The sequence below is a fragment of the Mastigoproctus giganteus genome, chromosome 5 (assembly GCF_048544385.1).
Source record: "Mastigoproctus giganteus isolate SK-2022 chromosome 5, ASM4854438v1, whole genome shotgun sequence".
In the NCBI taxonomy this organism is placed as follows: Eukaryota; Metazoa; Arthropoda; class Arachnida; order Uropygi; family Thelyphonidae; genus Mastigoproctus; species Mastigoproctus giganteus.
The window spans coordinates 14,291,087-14,317,978 of record NC_143579.1 but is presented as its reverse complement, the minus strand read 5'-3'; the positions used below and the strand labels follow the sequence as shown (position 1 = coordinate 14,317,978).

Genomic DNA, 26,892 nt, shown 5'->3' with positions numbered 1-26,892 from the left:
AAAAGTGCAGTTCTATACAGTTCTGTAGCATTTCCTGCAGAAGCCACAACTTTTGTTTTTTTTCGGTGTTGGCAATGACCTAGACTCCAAACAGAGCTTTGTTGCTTACTCTTTGGGTCGAAATGATGAAGTCACTTCTCGTCCGTCGTGTTCAGAACCTCAACCCAAAATTCGAAGACTTCAAGCGCGTCTTACTACATCCATGAGAGGGCTTCCATTTGGACAAGAACACTTTTCCTCGCTAATTAGGACAGTTTCATCACGTTTTCTGAGTTCACGTAGGAAGTGTTCACCAAAAGCAGGAACAACGAGAGAATACAGGCCAACTTGATTCCAGCTCAATCTGAAGATTAATACCAAAACTCGACGATCTACATGGACTTGACTATATAATCATCTAATCCACACAGGGTAGACCTCCACCTGTATACCTTGTCGTGGGACAGGTAGAACTGTCCTCTTCAGATGACCCATGCCAATATGGTACTCATCTTTGTGCGGCACCCTAGCCGTGCAATCTTTATCCTTTTCCTTTTACAATATACAACGATCTTCTCTCACGATTACAGAAGCAGTGTTTATGGTTTCTGTGGTGAGAGAAGTGGTTGGAGCTCCAGGACCGCCGACTTTTGTGATTGAATCACATCCATCTTTAGACATTGTAATCCACCTGCGAGCTGTGTTATATGGAAGCGAAAATTCACCATAAGCCTCTGTTAACATTTCATACGCTTCATCTGATGTTTTCTTGGGATGGAAACAAAATTTGAGAGCGGCATAGCAATCAAGATTACACCGTGCACACGCATCAACTGCGCGATTTTGCTATGTGATGTAGCTTGTTTTGGTCTTAAATTCCGCAGGTCGGCTAGAAATAGCAAGCAGAACGGTTGTCCATGAAATATTATGATCATTCTTTATTGAACAGCCTCAGAAATCTGTTATATTGTAACGAGCCAATAAATCAAATTGGTTCGTTACAGTATAACTATATTATTAATTTCGCGTGGTATAAGAGTGGTATCATATTTAGTAATAATCTTAACATCTTGAAACTTAACAATAAAAATACAGTTTGCACTGTTCTGTTTTAGAACATTTGAACAGCAAGTTTACTTATAATTTCAAGGACATTTTTTCCTTAACAAGATGGCTTTCGCCAAGGGGATCTGAAATTAATTATTTTATCAATAAAGTAACCGCGTTACTTTCTCAATATATATTTTTTAAAATCTGAACACGGTGATTTCCCTAAGGATCCTCCCTGGGCCCTTATTACATAACAAGTTTGCTTTATGAATTTTCAAAAACCACCATTAAATCACTAATGTATGTATGTATGCTCGGGATATAAAATTCTGTAATATAACAGTAAAGGCAAATTTTAAAAAATTAAAATAAATTGGTTATAAATACTGCCAAATATAACAATCTAGCGTTCGCAAAACCAAGTTTGGTATCCCAAATAGGATACCATCTGGAAGATGGTACCCTATTACAGATAGGGTACCATCTTCCAGAAAGTGCTGCCTATTTGTAATAGAGCTCTGGAGAACTGATAGCGGTAAGTGTACAATCTGACAAATTTAAAGCCTAATAGAAATTTTAAGAAAACTGTATACACTGAGTGATCACTGAATTATGACCACCTACTCAATACTTCGTAGGTCCTCCTTTTTCCCTCAGTACAGCAGCTATCCGACTGGAAATTGATTCAACAAGATGTCGGAAGCGTTCGGGAGGTATGGCCAACCAAGCTGTGTGTAATGTGGTCAGCAATGCAGGTATGGAAATGATTGGTGTATTCAGACGCCTGATATGCCTTTCCATTGTGTCTCACAAGGGCTCTATGGGATTGATATCGGTGGAGTTCGGAGGTCAATCGATATGCTGGAAGTCAGAACTGTTACTCAAACCATTCCTGCACAACAAGTGCCCGATGGCTCGGCGCATTGTCATCTTGGAAGACACCATCGCCATTCGGAAAAAGTATAACATAGCGGGGTGTACATAGTCAGCAAGCAGTTGACGATAGCGAAGACCACTGATACGTTGTTCCACATGAACCAGTGGTCCAAGTTCCTGCCAGTGAAACATGCCCCACACCATACAACCGCCTCCACCGGCCTGCACTTTTGATACCATGCATGATGGATGAAGAGCCTCATGTTGTTGACGCCAAATCCGCACACGACCATCCCCAGTGTGGAGTAAATAATGTGACTCATCCGACCAGCACCCCTTCTTCCAGTCTTCTAATGTCCAACTCGCATGATCTTTGCACCAGGCGAGTCTTTTACGCCGATGAACCTTGGGAGAGGATGCCGTTGGGTTCGTCTGCTGGTATAGCCCATACGTGCGAGCGTGTGACGCATGGTCATGTCAGATATTGTTCCGGGTTGGCCCATGTTGTATTGGGTAGTCAACTCTTCAACAGTGTTGCGCCTGTTCGAGTCGCCTGGCTGACCCGGCGCTCACCTCTAACATCAACCAGCGCCTCTGTAGCCAGGTGGGCAGGAGCAGCAGTGCGTAGCACACGCTTCTTGATCAGACCGGGGTTCGAGCCTTAGTTACTAATGCTCCTAAAAACCAAATAACAACTAACATCAACCTTTCGCTGACCTTTGCAGTTTTGCCGTCGGGTCGTTGTTTGACCATTTTGACCCAGTTCTGGTACACTAACTACGGCAGCTGTCGAACACCCCACTGGTTCAGCCGTTTGGGAAATGGAGACACCAGCTCGTCGAGCACCCACAATCTGTCTTTTATCAAAGTCCGATAAATCCTTCCTTTTACCCATCACGCTGGCAATTTTACTACCTACTGAACCACTGACACCTTATCTATGCTACGTAGGTCGGCTAACTCCGCACTCTCGTACGTCACGTGGTCAACGGATCGCATTCAGTTTTCATATGAGTGGTCATAATTCAGTGATCACTCAGTGTATACTATACTTCCAAAAATATCCGGACACTCTTAGGATTTGTGAAAAAATTAACCATAACTCAATCCATTACCTTGTCAGGAATCTGCAGAGGCATCTGCATTCATGCTATAAATAAACAGGTCAAAGAAATACTAGATGGATTGAGGCATTGAGCTTAGCAACTTCCAATGGCAATTCATCAGAGAATGCCATTTTACCACTCAATTTGTGGCTAAAGTAATTACTACAAGGAAATGTCATGGAGCTATTAGCCAGTAAACGTTTGTAGTTTACAGAAAAACGGAAAGAAGACAGGAAGTCGCTCAAAGATGAGGTGGATACATCCATCAGTCTTTTTCGAATACTGTCAAGTAGGAGTTCAGAGAGGCCACGGAAACTGATATTAGTACAAGGACGACAAGTAGGGAGTTGCGTCATCGAGTTTTACGAAGATCTGCAGCTCTTCGACTGGGCTAGGACACAATTGATCTGGAAAGTTGTGTTATTGAGTGACAAATCACGGTTTGGATGGGCTTGCCCGAAGAACGTTATTTACCTGGAATCATAAATGCCATTTGGTACATTGACATTCTGGCAGTTACAATCTTCCTATACTGAGAGCAGTATGGGGAGTGCCCTTTTTTTGTTTCAGCATGACAATGCACCATATCATACTGCACCACCCTTAGTGACCCGATTCGCAGACACGGACTGCTAAACTTCCTCATCCTGCCCAGAGCACTTAATCCCACTGAACACCGTTGGGAAAAACAAACTGGAACTTAGGTTTGAAGTGATGAAATTGCTATGGACCAATATGTTATTGAATACTGCATAAATAAAAGGTTCTTTAAAACACGTACCCGGTTACTTTTTAGCAATAGAGTGAAAATTCTTAAGATTTCTGAAATGTTTCTTTCAATCTTTGAAGTGCTTTCAAAGATTGAAAGAAACATTTCACATAAAAAAGTTTCTTTATTCTATAAGTTTTTAAACCTCCCACTTTAGATAGTTTTCCTTTTTAGATGACTCACACACGGCATCAGCCTGTTAAAGCAAATTCTAGCCAAGGTCATTAATTATAGTCAAACCACAAAAGAGGTTGAGCTAATAACCACTGAAACCATGAAGCCAATAGAGACAGCTCTGTTTCCAACAGAACATCTCTTTAATTGCAGATATTATGTTTATCGTGAAAGTCACCAATCATATTTTAAATATTCATTTAAACGAATAAATTGTTCAATTTATTAAAACGAATGAGATCTTATTTAACTTTAGCTGTGGAGGGCCATGACCTCTGTAGAACTATAACTCTTTGATGAGCTTAGTCTAGATTTGTAAAAAAATCTTTAAACGACCTCAATTGACAACAGGAGACATGAGTAGATTAAATTGACCTTAGACAGTGATTGTATATTTAACTTATTAATTGGTTCATTGTAAGATACATTATTTATTAAATAATTACATCATCTGGTTATTTTATCCATGTAAAACTCAGATTTAACTCGTCTTTAAAGGTAAACCACACGTAAACTACAAGGGCATTTCAATAAATTCGATAAAAATGTCCTATGGCAATACTTTCTGCAAGTTTTTTTCTTTTTGCCACTTCTCTGCTAGAACTAAGACCTCAAGTTCTGGCTCTCATTTATTATCATAGAAGTGTTCAACTAGATTCAGATCTGAGCTGGAAATGGCCCTTGAACCAACCATTTCCAGCTCAGATGGAAACTGTCATGTGAGCTCTGGAATTAACCATTACTTGTTAGGGGGTGAGATGTCTTAATACATTGGAGGGTAGTGTATTTCGTCAATGTCTACTGCTACAAACACGCAAGGACAGCATATACCTCATACAGATGGATCTTCCAGAAATTCATTCAAATATATTACAACGTTCTAACTCCTGTACTTAGCTCATTATTGGTGCGTATATCCTTACACCTCTCAAAACTTGTACATGTTTTTAAAAACAAAGGCTACATTCCATGAGATCACAGATGTTTCAGAGATCACCCTTTTGGATACTTCACTCGCTGCTTTGCTTCTATTACAAGAAGATCTACAATATCGAATGCTGCCATCTCTTTCCCTAGATTTGTGCTCATCTGGATTATGGCACTCAAACGTGCTCTCCTTCTAGACATAGCAAAATTTATTTCAATAGTGTAAAACGTCATGAGCAATCAGTCCATGAGCAAAAACTCCCTATGGAATCAATCCTCCTTTGCTGACCTAATACTCTGAACACCTATTTACCAAGTAACTGTGGATGATACTACACAGTCATTTTCCTACTCTGTCCAGATACGTCTAATTGGTACCCCTTTTATTTTTAATCTACATTAACGATCTTCCAACCTCTATTAGTAAATTTAATGTCGAAGAACTTCTAGATTCAATTAGTAATGGTCCCTCACAAAACTATTTGCAACTCAACATTTACAACAGTTCTAAAATTTGTCAAGTCCGTTACCAATCTAGGTATTCTTACTATAAGTTCATTCCATGTACATCCAGGATCGAAAAAATTATATTCTGTGTCTAAAGGCTTTAAGTAAAACCTCTCCAACTGACAAAGTTCTTTCCCACCTTTCTCTACAAATAACTGATTCTCCTATTTGTCCATGAACATACAGCCTGGTAACTAAACGGTTGTTCCAAAAGTGGAATTAACTTTCATTGTAATTACCACAAAATAGTTAAAATATCGCTGCTTTCAAAAATCCCATAATCATTTCTTCGAGTGTTTTTGGAAGCTATTAAGAAATTATTACGATATAATTAGGGATAGCCTTGATTCTATAGATCTGTAAATAAGTAAATTTGCATAATGGCAGCATATTTACGTGTACAGCAGTGACCTTTTTATTTTTCCCATCTAAGCTTAAAATTCAACTGATGGCAAATTATGATAAACACTATTTATGGGTCTGCTGTTCCCTTAAATCCGTATTGAATCTGTTCCCTTAAATCCGTCCAATAAAACAATAACAACGTATTTTATCTTTTCCCAGGATAGAAGATGCGATACTTCCAGCACAGAACAAGAGGAGCTATCCACAGACATTTACTGAAGAGTTAAAAAATAAAATAAGCAGCACACGTGCGGGTAAATGCTCCCACCTGTTCAAAGACATTGCTGTTCGGTGCGCGATTTTTCCCATTTTGTGCACGCTTCCTTACCCCGACATTACCCTTCGCGATGTCTCCCACTCGTGGTTGCCATGGATGCGTCATTCGCTGCATCTGGCACCAGTGAAGGAAGGTCTGACTGCTTAGACAAGGGAATAATTACTCACCTTCGCCCGAAATTAATGTGGCAACGGCAGATCTCACGGCAAGGACCTCCTGCGGCATGCATGTGACACGATACACCCTCTATCAAACCTCTGATTCAAAGTATATAGGAAGGCTTGTCGACTTCGCTGCTTTTCTGACCACTGAGTGGCGCCCCCTGTCATTCTTTTGCTTTCTATTTCTGGCAGTTCGATGATTCTGTTTTACTTGCGTTTTATCCCGAAAAAAACACAAAAAAAAAATCCGGGATTTTAGCTGTCTGCCGTGTTTGGTTGGCTGTGTGGGAATGAAACTATATCCCCCCCCCCATGCGCCGCGCCAATCTTCACGCAGACTTAAGGAAATGAAGAGTTGTGCGTGGCAATCTTCCAATTAGTTTTTCAGCACCTGTAGGTGAGACCCAGAAAATGGAGAGAAATCAGATTCCTACAGCGACACATATTTTAATTTCTTTTTTTTAAAAATGCAGAAATAATCTCTGCGATTATTTCTGCATTTTCAAAACGGCATGAAAATCATCTCGTGACTAATAAAGAACTCATTTCAAACGCGACCAAAGTACACACGATGGATAGTGAATTATTATATCTGCCTTTATAATACACCAACCTACCAAAATATCAGAAAACTTACCTAACAAGACACAGGCGTACTCTTAGCGAAAATGCAGTTCAAGAATACTTTTATTTCCATCAGATTTGTTGGTGAACGAGGCCTATTATATCGATGAGTCCTTTCAGATGATTCCACAAATTGTCCACAGACTAAGCGGTCCATGGTACATGCTGTAAATCGCTAAATTGCTACGCGAATCATTTGCACAGTTCAGGTGAAAAAAAAACAGTCATTTCTCTGGTTAATATGGGGAAAAGAATCAAATTGGACACGGATATTTCTTAATATCGCTGGATTGATTGATAATCAGTTCCAGAATGCAGAACAGATTTGTAAATTTTATATCGTGGCAAAAAAAAAAGGTGCCAACTGCAGACTTCGTAAATTGAGTGCTGTCATTAATAAAAATTTCAATTTTTTATTAATTTAAGGTTGGTGAAAAACTAAAATATAATTCAAGAAAGATCAGAATTCATGTTGCTGGTATAAAATAAATTCGCATGTTTTTTTTTTTTTTTCTTTTTAGCTTTTAATAATGGGGATGAAATGCTAGAATCTAGAAAAACTGGGAAGATGGGCTGAGAAGTGGCAACTAAAGTTTAATATTAGCAAATGCAAAGTACTGCATATGGGTAGAAGTAACCCTAGAGGAACGTACCAACTGTGCAGTACTACACTTAGGGTGGAAGAGAATGAAAAAGACCTGGGGGAAATTATGCAGTCATATAGGAAGTGTTCTGAACAGCGCAGACAGGCTTCCGGGGCAGATCTTGGGGTGTTGTTAATGATATACAGAAATTTTGCTAGTAGGGATAAGGAGGTGATTATCCCTTTGTATAAAGCCATGCCTTGAGTACTGCGTACAGGTCTGGAGGCCTCATTTTAAGAAGGATGTAGAGTTGCTGGAACGAGTACAGAGACGGGCAAGAAGGTGAGGGGAATGAAGAGGTACACTTCCTAGAAAGGCTGAAGTCCTGCAAATTGCAGCGCCTGGAGACTAGGCACCTGCGGGGTGATCTGATTAAGATATATAAGCCCTTGAATTGATTGAGCAGGCTCAATTCTGATGGAATTCTTCCTCTTGCTCGGATTACGAACCAAGGGAGCATAAATTCAAATTGGGGAGAGACAGTTGTAGAATAGGTGTGCAGTTGTAGAATAGGTGTGTAGAATAGGTGTGCATCTACCCGCTGCCTTTAGCCAGCGGGTAGATGATTGCTGGAACAAACTTCCATCTGTCGTTGTGGAAGTTGATAGTTTAAATAAATTCAAGGAAGAACTGGATAAACGTTTAGACTGGATATTGTTGGGATGTCAGAGAGGTGGTGTCACACAGATATAAGGAATGCTGAATTCGAATTTGGGGATTAAATGTACACAGAAAAGATATACAGGATAGGAAGGGAGGTGGGGTTATGTTGTTAGTTAAGAAACAAAATCTAAGGCAGTACATCGAGTTAACATGGGTGGACAGTGCAATGTCGAGTCAGTTTGGTGTGACATAAGCACTAGGAAAGCAATTATGAGGATAAGAGTGTGTTATAGGCCTTATGACTCTGATGAGCACACAAACAACTGTACAGAGAAAAAGAGTGGGCCAGTAAATAAAAATATCTTATGATGGGGGATTTTAACTTCCCAGATATTGACTAGTACTTGTGAAGGTCACTTGCACACCAGCAAGAGTGTTGTGGATTTATTGGATGATTATTTTCTATAGAAGAATGTTCGAGAGGCAACCAGAGGGAGTAACACTCTTGATCTGATTATCTGTTTTTTTTTTTTTTTGTATGTATGTATATTTTGTTAGGACGGCATCTGGAATGTTAGTTCAACTCCTCCACGTGTCACTGTGATGAACTCTGTACAAAAAGTTCAATGCAGAACACCGTGTAGAAAAGGCCAGATATGTGAGTTGTGTGATGTTTCTGTGATTTGTGTATGTTGAATTCTTCTGGCCATTTGGCTACCTGGAAACAGCAATCACCTAGACGGCCACTTCCAGGTACTCGTCCACGAGAAGGTAGGGCAATCCTACTATCTGCTCCTTGTAAAGACATTATTAACAAATGATTGCAATACTTTGAAAGCCATTTCATTCTCTACTAGCAAGGATTCTTGACCAGGAGTAAGGGAGCTAACGGAACATCGTAACCGATCTCTTAAATCATCATACAGAGGACAAACGTGAAGAACATAATACCAGTTTTCATTTAGTCCATGGGTATAAAGCGCCGTTTGAGACCAACAATTGCTCCTGAAAAAAATTATAATTTTGGCTCTAATACTTTTTAAATGAAAAATGAAATTAAGTTGAGATTTAACAGTTGTTCCTGAAAGTTGTTTCAGATACCATGGAAGATGTATGTTATTTATTTTAACTTGATAAGGGCAATGTATATTCAGTTTGGATCCAAACACCATAATTTTTGTCTTTGATGCGCTTATAGTTAATTTATTTACTAAAATCCATGAATATAGGTTGTCCAGTACAAGATTAGCAGTTGTTTCTAGAGCAGCCCTGGATTGACCATTGATCAAGATGGTAAGGTTATCTGTGTATGCTATTATTTTCGTTTGTTCAAAGGTTATAGAAATCCATTCTTGTAATACCAATTTCCAAATAGGAAGCCCAGTGTAGATCCCTGAGTACACCCTCGAGAGATCCTTCTAGTGACTTGATTATATTTGGATTTAACAAGAACATAGCGCTTAGTAAAGTAACTCAAACAAAAGATGGAGCTACCGAGGGCAATTAGCAAAAGTAGACATTAAACGGCGCTCGACCACCACAAGTAGCCGAAAACCTCAAAGTCGATGTAAATTGCAAGAATGTATTTGGTAGAAGAACTTTCTATGTGAAATACGAAATCCACTAGGGTATCTTCACAAAAAGGGCCTGCACAGAAACCGTACTGAGTGATTATGTGACATTAAATCTTGAGAGTATAAGACCTACGTATGATGGTAAGCCATCAACCTTTCTAGTAGTTTACCTAAATTAGCCAGGAGAGCAATAGGAGCAAAAGTGCACATTTCACTGGTGAGGTCTACAGGCAGCTCTTAGGAGACTATGTGCACCCCGCCATGTAATTTTTACCGGACAGAAACGGGATCTTCCAAGACGATATTACGCCTTGTCATCGGGCCCGCACTGTGCACGAATGGTTCCAAGAACACAGTGAAGATATTATCCACCTCGATTGGGCACCAAATTCTGCTGACCTCAATCCAATTGAACACCTGTGGGATGTTCTGTAATGAGAAATGAGGCGTATGGACAAGCAACCGTCATCTATTCTGACACTGTGTGATCAGCAACCATGTTGCCTTATAGGCAACATGGTTGCTGATCCCTAGAAATCTTCAGATATCTAGTGGAGTCGATGTCCAGGAAGAGCGACTGTTATTCGTGCGAACGGTGGCCCAACACGGTATTAGAAAAAATGGTCATAATTCAATGATCACCGAGTGTATATTTATGATGTTAACTGAAGTTAAAAAGAGGTCCAGTCAACCAACAAATGATACAATCTAGCTTAACATTCACTTTCAAATGGAAATTAATTATTGAGATTGCAGACTGACCACAGTCTAAGAGTCATCTATGGCGATCTCGATCATGTATTATGTCGACAAACCGGATGTGTTCTAAGGCTGCTTGGTTTTTACAGTGAGAAACATCGCGAAAATTTACGAACCGGCACATCAGACAGGCTAACTCAGCTGCGAGTAAAAAGTATCCCCATAAACAATCATCCAACGCTGACCTCTGATAACATTGAAAGGAAATTACTATGAGTAAAGAACAGGCGCCTGGTGATATAATTTCGAAGTTATCGTGTTGATCTGATCTCCTCTCGTATTTATTTAATATTCCTGCGCGTATAAATCAAATAACACCGAAGAATTCCTTCAAGTCACAAGTTCTTCCAGAAGTTATTGCTTTCATTTCTCCATCCTAAAGGAAGAATAAATTCTGTGGGCATTTTGCGTCCCTACTAAGTGAGGAAACTGATGGGATGCAGTCACGATCGAGTTATCAGTTTTAGACAACGAAATCGATAGACTGAGTTTGAAAAAGAGTTGAACAGACAAGATTTTGACAAAAAATATGAATATTGATGCAACAAAATAATAAATTATACACTGAGAGAGTTTTTAAAGTCAGCTTTTGTTTGTTTAATATGAAAGAATGTACACTTTTTTTTTTTATCTAAGAAACCCTTTTAACATTTTGCTTTCCCGGAGTGATACCAAGTATCTACACTGCAGAAAAAAAAATATTTTTTACTTATTTCTATTCTTTTTAGAACGTAATAGTTGGTACCATGGAAGGGGGGATTTTTGTGATATCACAAAACAATCAAAAACATTATTTACAGGAAGAACATAACTGTAAAGAACTGAAAATAGATCACGGTAACCACTTAAATAGGGCACATCTGAAAAAAGCACAGATTAGTTTCACAAACGTCCATAACTTCTTAGGGGGATAAAAAAAAAAGTCAGCAATTATGAAACTACCTTTGAAAATAGACTTAATGAATTTCTGAAATAAGTTAGGTAACACAGGCAATGCGTTACATTTCGGGCGCGTTTGTTTTCATTTCTTAAATTGATTGACTTTTTGTGGGATTAACAGAAGCGAAAGGTAAATAATTATCTTATTACCAATTAATTAGTAATTGATTACTAATGACATATAAAAGTAATAGTTTTCACGTCGCTGCATATACCTTCCAATGCAATATTCATTCCTCTTTTGTAATGTTTTCCTTAATTCCTCCTGGATTTTTAATAAAAACTGATTTGTAACATTTCTTTGATTTTCTGTTAGTTCCTCCCGGTTTTAATAACAATTGACGGATAATATTCCAAGTTTCTTGGAATATTATCCCTCAATTGTTTCTGCTGCGATTAACATAATAACCAACTAATAATAATTAGTAATATTAATTTATATATTTAGTAAACTGATAACAAAGAATAATAACTTCGTATACTGGAATGGAGAAATTTCTTTTCAGTGCATCCGCCATTTTGACCATACATTTCTCCAATGAGCGCATGGCAAAACATGTAGTGCATCAGCTGCAAATACACTGAATGGCCATTTTATTAAATACAGAGTAATACCTAATAAAATGGCAAGGTAAGAAGATTTTTGCCTTACCCATCAGCTTTATATTCCAAAATATCTGATGCTATACCTGATGCTATTACTGAAGGGGTACTCCATTTCAGGAAAAGGGTTGGTGTATGTAATAAAGTGGCCTGCGATATGTATAAAAAAAAGAGTGAGAAATTGGATTTCTTATTATCCGATTTTAATGAAATCTGGGATGGCTCGAAAACGTTTTCTAAAAGAGCTAAATATAAAATTTTACGAAATTTCGTCCACTGGATGTCGAGTTCTTACAAGCGGAAGAACAGATGACAGATGGGTGGATGGACATAGAGGGAGCATCAAAACCAGGGGAGCAAAACGTAGGACTTAAAAATGATATATATGATACTTGTATATTATAATGTTATAATTTTACATTTTCACAGTCATCTATAATTACAACGTTCTCGCCACTCCTTCCTTCTTCCTCTTCAATATTCACACTACCTCAGAATCACTATACATTTGGTAGAAGACTTACATCATAACTACTGTTACCATATAACTCTTCTACTAAAATTCTTCGTACTTCACCTTCAATCATGTAGCAGCATCCCAATGTCATAATTTGTTTAATTATAATATAGGCAATAAACGTGAAACTAAAGAAGAAAAAACAACAAATCATATCTCTGGAGTCATACAATCCCAACTCAAGAGCGAACCAGGGGGGTTGAGCCTGCTCAATCCATTCAAGGCCTTACACACTTCAATCAGATCACCTCGCAAGTGCCTAGTCTCCAGACGCTGAAATTTGTAGAACTTAAGCCTTTCTTGGTAAGAGGACCCCCTTCATTCTCCTCATCAATTTTGTTGCCCTTCTCTGTACTCGTTCTAGCAACTCTACATCCTTCCTAAAATGGGGCATCCAGACCTGTACGCATTACTCAAGACGTGGCCTTGTACAAAGGGATAATCACCTCCTTTTCCTTACTGTCAAAATCATTGACCTGCTCCGGCAGCCTGTCTGCACTACTCAGAAAACTTCATATCTGACTGCATAATTACCCCCAGATCGTTTCATTCTCTACCACCTAGAGAAACGTACCACACAGTTGGTACGTTCCTCTCGGGTTACTTCTACCCATATGCAGTACTTTGCATTTGTCAATGTTAAACTTCAGTTACCACTTCTCAGCCCATCTGCCCAACTTTTCTAGATCCTATTACACAAGCATCAGTTAATTATAATTTAAAACGCATAGTATAAAATTTAACTTATTGATTTAACTTAGTTAAATTATTTATTTAAACCTCTTAATTAGTAAGGTAAATTTTTTAAGAATTAAAAATTGTGGTACTTACGTTAATTTTTCGATTAATCGAAAAAAAGTAATTGATATCGAAATCAAGCGATTGATATAACTGTTTATGGTGCCTGTTTAAAACCAACCTTCACTGAAGTTTCAATTCCCATTATAGTCTTGAAATTAATATTCATAAACTTGTGACGTAATTTATGTTTAAAATGCTTAGAAATATCGAACATAATACACAAAATGCATCACAGGGAAAGAATTTATGTTAATTAACAGCAGCAGATTCCACACAAAACCAAACATTTGTGGCGCCGTTTACAAACCGCGATTCAGTTTAACGTAAAAACAAAAAAGGGGGAAGTTTACATTTTACAATAGCTATCAAAAGAAGAGAATAATGGCTTTTTAAAAGACCAAAGTCTTTTACAAGACATTAAAGAGCTAGCATATTTCGTTCTTATTACGAATACTTCAAAGTTAGAGTAAATGTGACACTGTAAGTGTACCAGATGTTGCTGAAGTTTTTCAAAATTTTAATATTAAAAAACAGCATAAGTTTCCATTCTGTCCTGCACAGGCTGATTTGTTTATTTAGAAAATACGATGAGCCTGGAATTATTTCTTCTTAAGGATCAATGCTGATAATTCAAAAATAAAAGTTTCTGTATTTGAAGTCGTTTATTCAAACTTTGACTGTGACGAAAGTAGTCCATCAAAGAATGAAAATGAAGGTGCAGATCGATGGTAAATGTAGTTTTGATGATTCCAGCTTTTTGATGGCCACTTTCTAAACGTTGTTTGAACAGTGAATATTGTCAAGCCGTCCTTCTGATATAAATCGTAACAACAAAAACCTCTCTTACAAAATATTAATAATAATCTTTTTTATATTGCAAAATATGCAGCAAGGAAATTATGTCACTGATAAAAATATTTAAAAGATATATATATATATGCTTAATTTAATAATTTAATTTAAAATATTTCAACATGTATTATAAAATGTTCATTATAATTCATATAGTTATTATATTAAAAGTATTTACTAAGGCGCTTATGGAGCATGGAACTACACTTAAGATTCACTATTGAAAGGGTCATTGCCTTTGCACCATGTTTTGTTCGTAGTGAACTGTTCAAGCCGATAATTGGCATCGTTTTAATTGTATCTCATATTGTGAATACCTTCACAACGAGTGGCAGAGCAGTGCAATACTTCGGCCACTCGTTGTGAAAGTATTCACAATATGAGATACAATTAAAACGATGCCAATCATCGACTTGGACAGTTCACTACGAACGAAACATGGTGCAAAGGCACTGACCTGTTCAACAGTCAATCTTAAAAGTATTTATAATATTAAAAAAAAACTTTTTAAATGTTAGAGGACCAGTAGCCTATCTAATTAATAAAGACTGAACTGGACTAATTTTATGATTCAGTCACTGAAAACTGAAGAGAAATTATCAGCTTAAAAACAAAAAAGACACAAGGAACCAATGGAATATTTCAAATTATATTAAATAAAGAAATAGGGAGGTTGAAAAGTTAGTGGCCTGATTAAGAAGGATTTATTTAAGGAGTCTGGTAACATATTACTTTTCAACATAGTCCCCTTTGGAGTCAATACACTTTTGCCACCTAAGCTGCACTGCCTTGATTCCAGCTGCGAAGAAAGTTTCTCTTGGGTCTCCAGGAAAGGATCTATTGCAGCAGTGGCGTCACGGTCGGTAGGAAATTGGTTACCAGCCAGATATTTTTTTTCAAATTAGGAAATATGTGAAAGTCCGATGAGCGCTGCATCGAGTGTATAGTCCTTAGAGATGATCATTTTGAATAAAGTTGATTCAGTTTCAGATTGCTTCATTCTACTGTGGAAGGCCAGAAACTTTGCAAATTACTCATACTCCGCAAATACCTTTAATTACAAGCACAATTTTAATTGAAGCAGTAAAATACCGAGACAACTCGTTGTGAACTTGGAAAATGCATTGTGTGAGAAAAAAAAAACAAAACAGCGCACATGTAATAGAGTTTTCAATTACATCGGTAATATAGGCCCTATTGCGCCGTATATAAAATGTTTGTAAATTACGCCTGTTCTGTGGTCGAATTGCGATTTTGCAGGACGAAAAATCTTTATGGGAGAAAAACCATGCTCTCTTCGCCTGAGACCAACTAATTTAGCCCCGTTGTGTAAAAGACCCACAAAAATTCCTCGCATCTTTGACGGGATTCGAACTTAGGTCTTTTCCACCCACTGTGAGGAAGACAGGGGTCACACCAACTATGCTACTCACGAGTATATATGCGAATGAATGTTTTCAAGTTTAACTCTTACATTCTGCAAGTTGAAGCGTCTGGAGACTAGACGCCTGCAATGTGATCCGATTGAGGTGTATAAAGCCTTGAATGGTTTGAGCAGGCACAGTGCTGATGGAATTCTTCCGCTTGCTCAGATTACGAACCTGAGGAGACATAAAGTGAAATTGAGGAAAGACAGTTGTAGAATAGATGTGCGGAAGTTTGCCTTTAGCCAGCGGGTAGTTGATTGCTTGAACAGACTTCCACCTGTTGTTGTGGAAGTTGATAGCTTAAATAAATCTAAGGCTCTACTATACAAACGTTTGGAGTGACTGGACGGGTGAATTGGGAACGGTTGGGTTTTTTTTTTTGACTGATGCTGTATAAACTTGCTTTCTTGCATCACATGCCTCAACTAATGCTAAAATATTTTTTTATTCTGACTATTAAACAAATTATTGTCACTTTGTTTAACTAAACAAAAAAAAACTAAAATATTTCATAGTACCTTCGGGCGCGCTCCGTTCAGCAGCGTGACAACATACAAAGAATCCAAAAAAAAAAAAAAAAAAATTTAATTAAAACATCTTTGGAGCGATATACTTGTAAATTTGAATTTGAGTATTTCTAAAAAGTTAGTAGCTCTAAAACACTGTCGAGCAACTTGAAAGAGGTCGGATATATTTGGACTGATTATAGGTATATTCTTCTGTTGGCACATTTTCCGCATGGTTGGATTAATACCTTTTTATTTGACTGTTTTGTTGGCGCTACCAGCTGGAATTGCTGAATTGCCGAAAGGCAAGACAGTTTAAAATTTTTATGGATTTTTTTTTTTAGCTTTTTTTTGCAAGACAGGATTGTCAATGCTCTGGTATAGATTACTGATGCTGTAGCCGAGCAAATAAACCTGAACAAATTTGTTTTCGATAACCGTCTTCTATCTTTTTTCTTTTGTTAAGTCTGTTGGGGGTAGAGATTTGCGCATCTATCCTGGCAGTCTCAGATTTTTTTTTAAATGTATAACCGATTTAAAAATATATTAACAACTTAGGCAGAACTATGGACAATGTATTTGTCTGTAAGTTAGTCGCCTGGGTATAAAGGGTTCACTTGAGAAGTCTGGTAAAATGTTACTGTTCAAGATATTTTCCCCTTTGGAGTGAATACCCTTTTACCATCTGCACTGCAATGCGTTGATTCCAGCTGCAAAGAAACGTTTCTCTTGAGCCTTCAGGAATGCATGCACTGCATCAAAGATATCCCTGTCGGTGGAAAAAATGGTTGCCAGCCAGGTATTTTTCAAATTCAGAAATTGTTATTGGGTTTTTAGGAGCATTGGCGACAAAGGTCATGTTGCTCCGTGTAAATTGTCTGTAAATTGCATGTGTTTTTAGGTTCATTTTCTTTTTCTGGGCGAAAGACACAAATTTTCAGAGAAAAGACTACGCTACCCTCTCCTGAGACCGACTAACACGGCCACGTTGTGAAAAAGACCGATAAAAATTAAGAAATAGATGAAAGTCCGGTGGTGCTATATCTGGTCTATATGGGGGATGTTCCAATATTTAAACGCCGTACTCATGCAGTGAAGCCATGGCAATGCTAGACTTAGGAGTAGGCACGTTGTCCTGGTGGAAGAAGACTCCTTTGTTCAGTTTCTCTCGGCGTTTGTCTTTAATTTTTTTTTGCGAAAACGCTTCACAAGGTCTGCGTAATATGCCCTGCGACACTGTCTGGCCTTTCTGAAGGTAATCCACTAGCAACACTCCATCTACATCCAAAAAACAATGCCATTACCTTGCCAGCAGAAGTAAACGACGTGACTTCTTTGGAAGGGTAGAACAGCTGTTTCTACTGTTTCACAGCTCCTTTGTCTCTGGCTGAAAGTGACTAACCATGTTTCATCCATGGTCGCAAACTTTCCAAGGAAATTTTTTGGATCTGCTTATAAACAATGCAAATATTCACTTGACAACTGTTGTACGTTTTTGATCTGTAGTAAACAACTTTGGAACCTATAGTGCTGACACCTTTTGAATATTAAGAACCTCCGTTATTATGCTGTACACTCCTTTAGATGAGATGCCCAAGACATTAGCAGTGTATTGTCACTCCTCGATCACTGATCAGCAGATCATGCGCACTGTCAACAACTTCTGAAGTAATGGTCGTTGCAGGTCTTCCCATCGTGGGTCATCTTCCAGGCTCTAAGTTCAAATTCTTCTGACCACTTCTTAACCATTTGCGCGATAGCACAGTGATATCGTCACCATCCTCCTCACACCACGTGGAAAAGGCCCTGGTTCGAATCTCGTCGATGACGCTAGGAACTTTAATGAGTTTTTTTCACTCCGTGGCTGAGTTAGTCGGTCTCTGGCGTAGATAGCAAGGTTTTTACCCAGAAAACTGTGGTTTTTTTCGTCCAGAAAAACAGACAAATCGACAGAGAATACGCGCAATTTACAGACAAAATAAATATATTGGTAGATGTAATCATTTACTGGTGACCCTAATATCATAATTTTTTTTTTTTGTCCACTTCTTTACTATGGAACAATAAGGGGCATCCTCCTCCAATGGTATAACTATATCGTCGTGAATTGTATTCGGCGTTATTCCTTTTTTCCCCACAAGTATTGAAAGACTGCACGGTGACCGATTTTGTCCCCCTTTTCTTATTCACACAATTCTGTTCACTATGTACCTATATTTCAAAAAGGAACTTATTGAAACTTCATGAAAGTTGATGGATTACTATTTGAAGTACTATGCATTAAATACAGAAATTTTAATGCTGTATCGCTGTCCTTTAATACTCAGGTCCCCAATTTTTCAAACTTCCCTCGTATCGTATGTTTTAACCATTTACTAAACGTTTTCGCCCTTCCCTTTCTTTGCTGGAGAAAATAAGAGCGATTCTCAACCAGTACCCCACCTTTCTTTTGCACGGTCCTATGCACAAGAAAGCGCAAGCAGATCTGCAATACTTAGAGTAGTTAAGAAGTTTGAAACGATTATATCCGTGGTCGACAATCAGAAGGGTTTACTAGTAAACAGAAGACATCCAGAAAAGAAACAAATTTTCCTGAAACATCCAAAAAGACGGCTTTCTCAACAAGTTGAATTTGAAGAATTGTCAAGCCATAAGATTGTTCGAATAGGCGTTAACTTGTTTCCCCTACTAAACCAAGTGAAGCTTTTGTTTTAACAAGAATATTTACTATTGGTTCATGGGCCAGCTTATACAGTCCCTCATAAGAGGGTACTGTATAAGCTGGAACATATTAGCATTCCTGGAAAGATTCTAAAATGGAATGCAGAGTTGCTGTAGGGTAGAAGGAACAAGGTTATGATTAATGGAATTAATGGATATTCTTCTGATTGGTGTAACGTCAAAAGAAGGGACACCCAATGATCGGTTCTTGGATCATTGTTATTTCTGACCTTCATTTCTGACCAGGCAATTCTGGTCCGCAATAAGTAACTTTGACACCAATAAGAAACACTCAATAAGAGCATCATAACCATAATATGATTACTTATTCCTGCATTTCTCTACTCTTAAAAGAAAAATATATCTATATATTTTGTGAGATCGATTTTGATTGAACGAAATTTCCACAATAGACATTTCTTGTATCGGAAGTTCCTTGCACTCTTTTTTGTGCATTTTTCATTTTTTTTGCTGCATGCCGATGGCATGTGTTTTATAAACTTCAACGGCAGCTGTTAAAATAAAACAAAACTACTTGGTTATTTAAACCTTATTATCTCCATTCGCCTGAGATAATGTTCATTTGGAGAATGATATATTCTTTGAATTTCAAGTTACATCTGAAAAGGATTAGCATTAAAATGAGACATTGGTCAGATTTTTTTTTTTATAGAAAAATAATAAAATGGCGCTTTAAAAGTCAAATGGCCAGTTAAAACCGTTAAAATATACAAAAGATATACACAATACGTATTGTTCCGTGTATACTGTCTGCAAATGGCGTGTGTTCTGTGGTCGGTTTTCTGTTTTGCTGGTTCCTCGAGTTTCCAGGAAAAAAACCACACTGTCCTCTCCTGAGACCGACTAACTCAGCCACGTTACGTAAAAGTCCATGAAATTCCACATGACATGTGGAATTTCATGGACGGGACTCGAACTCAGGTCTTTTCCACGCGGTGTGGAGAGGACGGCGGTTCTACCAACTGTGCTACACACAAGGACGTGCTGTGTGTGCACAATTCTCTGCGAGAATGGGAAAGACTTGAGTGATTTTGAACGCGCTATGATAGTCCACAACAGACCTCCTAGTATGAACTTCTGTCTCAATATCCCTGCTTGAGTTTCCACTTAAGACTGTATTTTGGGTGTTGCTCCAATAACCAAATAACATTCAGCCAAAGGTGGTCCTGTGATTGTTAGGTGTGTATTAAGGACCCCTGTGGTCGGAAACATTGATGTAAGGGGCCAACTGACGCTGACAAGATTTGTGCAGGTAAACAGAAGCGCTGCAATGAATAAAGTAATAACTTAGTACAACAGTGATAACCGAAAGGACATTTCAGAAAGCGAAAGTCCTCGTGCCTCGTCAGATCGGGTAACACAGCTGAAGACTGAATCGATTTCCACTGCTATCAGCAAAAAACAGGAAAGTATGGTTACAGTACAGCTGAGGAACACCAACACGATAGTGGAGGATTGGAAAAACATTGTCTGGTCTGAAAAATCCCAGGTTCTGCTATTTCACGATGGAAGGACCAGATTGTGATGAAATCAGTGTATGTACATGGAACAATCTTGTCAGATGTCAACAATGCACTAGTGGAAGTGGTGTAATGGGGAATTGTTTTCATTTTGCACACTGGACCCCTTAATACCAGTGGAGTAACATTTAAATACGAATGGTTAGTGTAAATTGTTTTCAACCAGGCGCATCCCTTCATGACTGCACTGTATCCATCTGTGAATAGGTTCTTCCAAAAGTACAATATGCGACTTCAAGGCCTGAACTGTACAGAACTGTTTTCGGGGGGAAGCTATAAAATTATTTAGAATTTCTCACTGTTTACAAGTGGATTACAGACCCCAGCGCAAAGCTGCGTTAAAGTAAAACTATTACTTTATATATGTATTTTATTAAACTGCTATATTAAATGCAATATGGATCGCAGAATTCCTGGATGGCTACTTATAAAAATCAAAAATGAAGTTACACCACTCTCGTTGGTTGCACAGTTAGTAGAATCGTCGTCCTCCCCACACCGGGAAATTACCTGAGTTCGACTCCCATCGATAAAGAGAGGAATTTTTATGGATCTTTTTTTTAACTTGCTGAGTTAGTCGGTCTCAGGCGAGTGTAGTATGGTTTTTCTCCCGGAAACTCTGATTTTTTGTTCAGCAAACAGAAAATCGACCTCAGAACAACACGCAATTTGCAGCCAATATGGCCTTAGTCGCTGATGCTGCTAAAACCCCACTACAATAACAATAAAGTTACACTTCAACCTTCAGTGGTCAATTTTTCCGTTGTTTTTAGTTCCCGTTCCAGTTTTTACTGTTTATTCAAGTGGAACAGCGCCTTCGTACTTGTGGTGGAAGCGGTGTTCTCGTGTGGGGCCGAAGAATGATCAACGACCGCACCCCTCTTCATGTTTTTGAAAGGGGTACTGTAACTGCGCAGAGGAACCGAAAACAGATACTTCAACACTATGTGCCACTTTTTAGGGGTGCGGTTGGCCCAGATTTTCCTTTCATGCCACAACGCCACTGCACACAAAGCTCAAGTGGTGGAGGAATATCTTGAAACTGAAGATATCCAACGACTACTGTGGCCGGCACGATCGCCACGCTTAAATCCGATCGAACATGTGTGAGATAGAGGAGTTGTCTGTCGGCGTGCAATGCAACCCCCCTTTGGGGGTTGCATTGCACGCCGACAGACAACTCCTTGGTCATTTGGTGAGTTAAGGTGTGCGCTGGTGGAAGAATGGGATTTGTTGCCACAGAATCTTATAGCCACGGTTATATCAAACGTGGTTCACCGCTGTCAGGCCTGTTTAGCCGTTGGATGGGATCATACGCCGTACTGATGCCATGTGACCATATTTTCGAGCACCTTGTATCGACCTCTGTAATGTGACCTTTTTGGCACTTGTTATAGAAGGTAAACTGCAGCTATTATCAACCCACTGCAGAATGGAAGCCACCTCAACGGTTCATGTTGAGGGAATGGACCGTAATCTGCCACTCTGGTCCAGTGCGGGTTAGCAGATCGAGCGTAATGTGACCTTTTTGGCACTTGTTATAGAAGGTAAACTGCAGCTATTATCAACCCACTGCAGAATGGAAGCCACCTCAACGGTTCATGTTGAGGGAATGGACCGTAATCTGCCACTCTGGTCCAGTGCGGGTTAGCAGATCGAGCGTATTTAGCAGTCAGGGGCTTGAATCCCGGTCTACTCAAAGAGCGTGTTCCACTGCACTCCCGCTCCTGACCACTCGGCAATTCTTATACAACCCCTATAAATATCGTTTATACCTGTCCGAAGTTTCTCTCTTTCTCCTCATTTTGTCGTTATTCTATGGTACAGTACACCAACATGCCAAGTTTTATCCCTCTTCATCGCAAGCTGCAGTACATTTTCAACATGTTCTGTTAATTTTGTCGAGCAGTGTATTATTACTTTGTTAATGTGAATACGAATTGAGAGAACTTTTATCATTTGATTACGTAAACGCTGCATAATTTTTGTAATTTCCTCCCACAATTTCAGCTTCTCTCGTGGAAAATTCACAGCCCTAAACATATCTTTGGTGTGCGAAAACAAATTATAAAATATACAACTATGGAAAAAACATTTTTGGAATGAATTCGGGGAGATGTGTTTTTACAAATGCCATCACCGTCATATTTACTGAACACTGACAAGAGTGAAGTGTTAACATTCCACAGTGCATGAAGTCTGGGGCACTGCTTTATGTCTCACACTTCAATTTGTCGTCATAAATCTTAAGGATATACAAAGAGGACAGGACTGCTTGTGTGGTAAGCAAGGTGTAATCTGGTTCTTGTATCATAAAATAAATAAATATGTAGTATTTCATATCGTTTCCTCTAGCTTATTTGTTTTTCTTATAATTTCTTAACAATGTACAGATTAGTAAAGTCAGTTGAATCATGAAAATTTGATTTCTTTTAAGAAGTTTTTATTTTTTGGTCCATGAAATCCTTTGGATTACTGTAACTGTTTTTTGGAGCTATGGTTTTCAAGTTTATTTATGTTTATGTTATTAAGTATGTTATTAACCATCAGTAAAGTACACTCACTTATTTTTGGTATTTCTGACATGCTGGGGTTAGTGTACAATAACGTAAGCAACTGAGAAAGGATGCGACTGGAAAATAACACAGGACTGAGAATTTAAACATTTTCTTATGAACTGTTCATCCAAGGTCAGTTTCTTTATCGAATATTAAAAATAATCCTATTTAAGTTTTTCTTTGGAAAGAGCAGATCACCCAGATAATTTAAATAATTTCCATCTTTGCTTAAGGTTTTTATGAATTTCATCAAGCCCCATTTTAGAAGTTGAGGTAATAGGACTTTTTTTTTATGCCAACCAAACGTTCACGTCAGTGTTTTTGATTCCTGGCATCAGGCTGACACAAGTGTGCTCATTGAACACAATTGAGATAGCCCTTAGCACAGTTTGGTAGGATCACCGTCCTCCCCACACCCAGGAGGGAAAGACTTCAGTTCAAGTCCAGTTGATGATGGGAGGAATTTTTATGGCCCTTTATCAAATGTGGCCAAGTTTTCAGATTAATAAAACATCCAGTATATACAGAACAATATGGCCTCAATAGCTAAATAAATAAATAAATAAATTTTCTGTTTATACTCCGGCACGACAACCAAGTCAGTAGAGTTTACAATAAATCGTCAATACAAATATTTATCGTATTCAGTAGCTGGTGCTCTTAAAACCCTATTACAAGTTTATTTACAACAACAATGTTATTGCTGTTGTAAATAATTTTGATATTATATACTGTTCTTGGATTTCAGAAAAGCTTTTGATATTGCTGCACCTAAAAGACTGCTGTCGAAGTTGGAGCAGTGTGGCATTAAGGACAAGATTCTGCTATGGATAAAGGGACGGTTGAGTGGGAATAATATTATTTTAACCATGTTACCCAATAGGGCTCTGCTATGGTGATAAAGGAAGATCAGTCGATATTAATCTGCATTCTTTAATATTTTGGTAAGCCAGTGGATTCGCTTTTAATAAATATTTCACCATTTGTTACATGTGAAGAAACGAAGTAGCGTTTACTGGTGTATATTCGGTTTACATTCGGTATTCTAATCAATGTGTTAAACATTTCCAGACCTTCCAGAACAATTTAAGCCACTAATCAATCTAAAGCAATTCGCTGAAATTGAAAATGAATGCCTCGCTGACATCTATGCAATGCTTTTCCATTTAATTTGTTCTCGGGCAATCTCTGAGCTGCCACTTCCCCTTACTTCATTTCTACGCTTAATTGTTTAATTAATGCTTTTGCAAAATTGGGTGATAATCAGATCTTCAGCCAGAGATGATCGCTGGAACTGTACACTTAACACATTAGTGGCAAAGTAATGTCCGATAAATGAGATGTATAAATCTGGTTTTCACTTAATTATCCACAGAGACAGGGTTCTATTGATTTTTCGCCTGTGGACTCGTTTTCTTTCGCACAGTGCATCTCCAAGCGTGCCCGGTTTTATTGATTTTTCGTCCCTTAATATGCTTGCTCTACCTTGATATCAGGCCATCATTAGATATTAAGGGAAAGGGAAAAACTTGCGATCATTAAGATATGTAAGCAGGAAAGGAATGCTGGTTGGGGTGGGGGTAAAAACTTTCATTCTTTTTCGCTCGATGATGTCAAACCTTTGAAAAGCACTGATATTAAGGCGGGTTCCTTCTGGAGTCTTCTTTCAATTAATTTCATCTCTTAGGTATTTTAAAAAAATGCAGTTTTAATAATTTAGAAAGTATTAATGATTCTAGATTAAATATCTTTTGAAAATCATTTCGAGCAGTTTATCTGAAAGGAAATTACAAATGCTTAAATACTTGAACAGTTTACAGATGGTCAAAAGCGACGTTTTCTCTTAATTATAGTCGTGCAGCGTTAGCAGATAGAGCCCGGGACTGTCAGCAACCGCATTCGAATCTTAAGTATCTCTAAGACATATTAGAGAGCTGCTGCCCACAAAATTTTGATAACCAAAAAAAACAAATGTACACCTTTGATTGCCATGATATGGCACGCCGAATCTGGACTGTACATTAATGAAAATTAATCCACAGCCTGACGCTGTCTGGTAGTACTGCAGATATAATGACCATCCTTCTCACACGGGATGCAGAATGTACGGGTTCGAATCCCATCAATGACGTGAGCAACTTTTATGGGTTTTTTCGTGACTTAGTAGGTCCTAAAGACAGCGTGGTTGCATGGTTTTTCACCAGGAAACTCGAGCATTTTCCAGCAAACAGGTCATAGAATACACCCAATTTATAGACACAATACACAAATAGAAAACATTTAGTACCTCAGAGTATAATGTCCTTCTAGCTGCATCAGACGCATCCAAACCCAGAACAGGTCCTGAGTAAAGAGTTTCATTGGGCGAGTCTTTCCTCTCCAACTCCTCTTATCTTTAATTTATGAATGGTCCTCACAACAAACGAAATCCGAGCTCAGGGAGGCTGACCTTTCGTTCCCCCCCCCCTTTTTTTGTCTTTTCTTCTTTTTTTTTTTTGCCTCCTCGCTCATAGTTTGGGTTTTGTTTTTTTTTTTTCAAACCCATAGTTTGGGGTTTTATTTTAATTTTAATTATTTTTAATATTATTATTTATTTTTTTATTTTATTTATTTATTATTTAATATTTTTGGCGCTATTCAAGATTCTACGCGGAATCTACTCAGGGTGCCCTTCTTCTACGCGGAAGAAGGGCACCCTGAGTATGGGAAATGCTGGCATCCACTGGTATGGCACACCCACTGGTGGATGGAAGATTTGTGCTATAACGCAGACTATTGGAACAGGCCGGGCTCCACATGACGCCGAACGGGGCACCAGGAATCGGTTGTCAAGGAGACAGCTACTCCCTGGTGGCAAAGTGGCCTGACATGGATAACACATACTACAGTATTGTAGCATGTGTTAATACTATGTCAGGCCCGTTTTACAGAGATGGCTAATGATAACAATAACAACTAGGGGACTTCGCCCCATGCTAGCTGCGCTCGCTTCTTTTAATAAAATAAAATACTTACAGAAGCTTTCGATACTGTCTGTGTCTCTTCCTCTGCTATGAATACACAAATACGTTACATATGGAAAAGAAGAATGGTACCGCGTGGTCATGCTCGATAAACAAAGCGCGTGCACGAGGTTTATCTAGCATGATCACGCTTAAACAGAAACTTGTTTTACCATAATAAAACAAGCTTCGGTTACGTATTTTAGTATTTGTTACGCATTACCATAACCCGCATTCCACTGGCTGAATAAATATCACTAGGAGGAAAATTATTTTAAAGTATAGAAAGATAATAATAACTCCCTCGTGACCCCATTGTAGTTACCACAATGCCACGCGATATGATACAAATACACTGGTGTGCAAAACTTAAGGACTAACACTATTTCTATAGGTTACAACCGCAATTTCAAACGAAACAGCCTGTGGCGATTTGCATCACTGTGACCGCTCAGTACAAAGTTGGTGCAAATGCAAAAATTTGAATCGTGATGAGAGGGCTCACATAACAGATAAAAGCAGCAGTTCAGCAGTTATTTGCAAATTACCGAATGGTGAGCACGTTTGTTACAGCGTTCGATTGGTTTCATACAGTGCTACAGACAACGAAATGGCCAGAAGAGAACAACATCTGGATCACTTTACTCGGGGTCGAATAATTGGGAAGCTCGAGGAAGGTCGAATTGCGAGGAATGTGGCTGCAGAGTTCGTTATCGCCCATAGCATCGTCTCGTCTCATGTGCGTGATCGGCCTTCAGAACGACAGGTACAGCTGCTCGAAGGACCAGTGGTGGTCGATCACGAAAAACAACGCCCAATGATGACCGCTATATACTCCTACAGGCCAAGAGGGACCGACACCAGACAGCGGGATCCATTGCAAACCAACTGCACAGGCCACAGGATATTGCGGTTTACTGTGGCCAGGCGACTCCACAAAGGTGGACTGTTGCTCGATAGCCAGTACGCTGTGTCCCTTTAACACCTGCC

General features: G+C 38.6%; 2 protein-coding genes across 2 annotated transcripts in view; one reads left to right on the top strand and one right to left on the bottom strand.

Annotated features, from left to right (window-relative positions):
• Positions 1-6,338, bottom strand: part of LOC150085186 (neprilysin-4-like) — a 93,293-nt gene extending 86,955 nt beyond the window's left edge. The window contains exon 1 of the mRNA XM_090373919.1: positions 6,238-6,338. The gene's annotated coding sequence lies outside the window, so the exon portion shown is untranslated. The remainder of the gene's footprint in view (positions 1-6,237) is intronic.
• The window catches only part of LOC150085185 (immunoglobulin domain-containing protein oig-4-like), a 302,327-nt gene that overhangs the window by 157,975 nt on the left and 117,460 nt on the right, over positions 1-26,892 (top strand). The gene's annotated exons all lie outside the window — the stretch shown is intronic.